Source organism: Aotus nancymaae, unplaced genomic scaffold (assembly GCF_030222135.1).
Source record: "Aotus nancymaae isolate 86718 unplaced genomic scaffold, 86718_ANA_hifiasm-v0.15.2.pri h1tg000011l, whole genome shotgun sequence".
Taxonomy (NCBI): Eukaryota; Metazoa; Chordata; class Mammalia; order Primates; family Aotidae; genus Aotus; species Aotus nancymaae.
In genome coordinates this window covers 13,608,025-13,611,821 of record NW_026988422.1, presented here as the reverse complement: position 1 = coordinate 13,611,821, position 3,797 = coordinate 13,608,025, and the positions used below count along the sequence as shown (strand labels likewise).

General features: G+C 31.5%; 1 pseudogene; it reads right to left on the bottom strand.

Annotated features, from left to right (window-relative positions):
- Positions 1-2,108: 2,108 nt before the first annotated feature.
- Positions 2,109-2,217, bottom strand: LOC135274330 (U5 spliceosomal RNA; annotated as a pseudogene).
- Between the last annotated feature and the right edge of the window lie 1,580 nt (positions 2,218-3,797).

Below are 3,797 nucleotides of genomic sequence, written 5' to 3'. Positions count from 1 at the left end.
TGTTTTCTTTATCTAACACCAAAAACATACAATCATCAAGACAATTCTTACATTTTGCTCCTTTACCACAACTAATTTCTTCAGCAAATCTTGCCATCCTAAATGTGTCCTTAATCCCTCAGTCCCCTTTGCTACTACTCTAGTCCAGGCCACCATCAGTTCTCATCTTGACTACTGCAATAGTCTCTTTGAAAAATCTCCTTCCAATCTCTACCTTTTTACCACTCAATGAACTTCCTCCCACCATTTGTCTGTGGTCCATACTCTCCCATGCAAAAATCTGTCCTCAGTAAAGACTCTTAAACTCAATTTACCGTAAGCATTAATGATAACTAACAGCCTACCTTTATACTACTCCAGAGTGAACTATCGCTTTAACCAGGGTATATCCTTCACTGCAGGAATTGCCAAGCATGTGGAAAAGAGTTTTTTCAGAACAACTATTTTCATGATGGATTTTGCCAGAGCCCTCAGAACTTCTTTTTTTAATGATTGAAACTAGCCCTGTTTCATTCATCTTCTTTTTCACAAACAGGTAGCATTTTCTTTCTCAGAACAATACAGAGGACAACTATGACAACACATGAAATAAATTAAAATGTTATGAGTGTACCAACTATAGGTAGACAAATAGAAGAACTAGATGTACCTGAAAAACATAAATCAGAAACATTCATTGTGACTATACTTCTGTTCTATACACTGTATTGTCCTCTCGATACCTTTAGTCTACAATGCTGTTTCGATTTTCCATTGCCTCATTGACATTAAAATTAATACTATATGAAATTTGCCATATTCCACTTCATTAAAAAAAACTAATGAATAGTCAAACTCCTACATGTTCTTCAAAGATCTATAACATCTAATATAATCTTAACATTCTCAAGAATAAGAAAAAAGATGTAATCACCTAAATATTTACCATAAAAATGATTAAGTAAAATATAATATAATAAATTAAATAATAAACAATTTTATTAAGAATTATATATAAATTTATAATTATGTGTATTTATAAATAAGTTCAATAATAAAATAATAAAAATAATGTTGTCACTTGGTGACTATATTACTAAAATAAAATTTCCAGAGTCTGGAATTAAAATTAATGTATAATGATAATAAATATTCAAGATGAATGTACTAAGTAATGTGATAGACATTTTATTGGGACCATTTATTCACATTAACTGGATAAGTGCAGTTATTAGGTACAGATGAGAAACCAGTCTCTGTGATGTTCAGAAAATCTCTCAAAAATATACCATGATTAAGTGGAAAAAGATAGAAACAAATTTAATTTTCACTCTAGTGCCTGCACTCATGAAAAACAATTTTTCACGCATCAGCACTTTAAAAAATAGCTATTTTGACCAAAATGTAACTAAATTGTGTTACTGACATGTCTTCCTGTAGCCCTCTGAATAAAATTTACATTTTTTTACTGCAATTTAAAATTAACAAAAAGCTATCACTATAATTGTCAATGATTCTTCTTAGATGTAACATGAAAATGAACATATACACTTTATGTTGGCCCTTAAGGAAGATTTTGCTAACATTAACATGAAATATTTTGCATTTTGCATATTTAGGTCTTCTCACAGTAGGCTTTCTTCTCTGTCCTCTTCCTAATTGCCAGACTGCTGTAATTTTTCTGCTTATAGTAACCTCTCACCCTTTTTAAATTTGCTGCTTTGAATTTTCCATTACCATTGAATGAAAAGAAAAATCTTTGTTAGAAGTTCTTCTCTGAAATGCTGTTTAGAAAGTTCATGTGATTTGGTTGTGCAATTTATTTTTGACTGCTCAGACATCATTTTATCTCAGTTTTTAGATTTTACCAATGTTCTTTCTCAAGAAGATACTACAGAGTCTACATTCTACAAGATGCTATATTCTAAATAGGTGGAGGGGGATGAATGTGAAGAATTCAGCAGTGCATATGAACACATCCTTAAAGTCAACAACAGTGCATAGAAAAAAAAAGCTTTATATGAGAATTTCAGCAGAATTAGGGATTTTTATTTCTAATATTTGTTACAAAACTAAGCACTATGAATCATTTCTTAGTTGAGAACTTCTTCTTTTTTTTTTTTTAATGTAACCTTGCTGAAACAAGGCCTCAAATAATTGGTTTAAGATTCAGAGTTGTTCCTCTCCATGGAAATCTTTGGTGAAAGATTTATACGATCTGAAGAGAAACCAGAATATAGTTGATAACTTCTTTTCTGACACTTGTATTTCAACAAGAAGTAAAATTAACCAATATCTAGCTAGTAGATTGATGGAAAATACATATGCTATTCAATTGGCATATTCCAATCTCATGAGTTGCGGAAATTTACCAGGAAAACGGAGCTGATTAACTTCAGTTTCAAAAAAACCAGATACAACCAAAATATTCATCTCTAATGCTTCTTGAGATGCCATTGAAATTACAGTAACAAAAATAAAAGGGTTAAATGTAAAACAACAAACACAGAAGAATAACCTTCAGTGGCAAGAGATTGTGAAGAAACAAATTCACAGAAGGTATAAAGCAGACAGAGGAATGACCTATGAAGGTGCAGGATGAAAAAAGCTGCAGCCTCATGGCTGTGTAAAGCAGATTACACCTGCAGAAAAAGTCCTGTAGAACCTGGAAAGACCCACGACCCTGAGGACAAAAGAAGCTGGAGTGAGTAGCAGAATTAAAGCTTTAGTCAAAAGCAGCCATTTCCATATTCCAAAGCACCACTTTGAACAGCCAGATACTTAGTCCGCAGCCAAAAAATAGAGTGGTAATTAAAGTCATCGATCGAATATACTGGGATTATTCCTAGAGCAGTAGGGGTCAGGGGCCCCAGAGTGAAGGCCATTATACTCCAGCTTTTGGGGTCTCCTATTTAATTGTTGCCTGTTCTCTACAAACAAACGCCCACCTCTCTGTATATTGCATCCTCTGTAAGCGTCCAGTAAAGGAACTCCAGACACTGAAGAAAGCCTAAAATCAAAGTAAGAAGTCTCAGTGAAAAAATAAAATAAAATTTAAATGGTGAGCGGGGAGAAGACAATTAAGAAAACAGAAGATAATTAAAATACCTCTAAATTATTATTCCCAGGTATATTTGAGATATTATTTCCCTTAAAACAGAAAGAAAAGATTATGAAAAATTAAATAATTTAATTTTAAATTATAAAAGCAATTACAAATTAAAACATGACTGTCAAAATAAGGAAAAAATTCAATGAGTTTGAAAATATTCTTTAGAAAACTTCCCAGATAATGTGAGGAAAACAAGATATAAATATTAAAAAGAAGAAAAAAAAATCCAATTTAAATGTTTTAATGCCCACTTAATCAGAAGTACAAAGGAAGAAAACGAGTGAGATGAATGGAGGAAAATTATCTAAGAAATGAACAAATATTCAAAGTTGAAGGATTTGAGTATCTGAATTGAATGAAATCACAAAATGTGTATCACATTAAAGGATAAAACAAACAAATAAACAAAACCTAAATATCACTAGAATAAAGAGAAGATTCTATGTTCCCAAAGAGAAAATACAGTAATAAGATAGTATGTGACCAAAGAGAAAATACAGATTGTCACAATGATGAAATTGACATTTGACTTATTATCAGCATCAATGGATGGTCAAAGACAATGGGTGTTTATATCATGCAGGGATGTTTAATTTTACTGAATATTTTTTGTTATCTATTTAAGAAATCGTACTTTTTTTTCTTGGTTCTGTTAACACGATGTATTATGTTTATTGATTTGCATATGTTGAACATTCGTCACTGG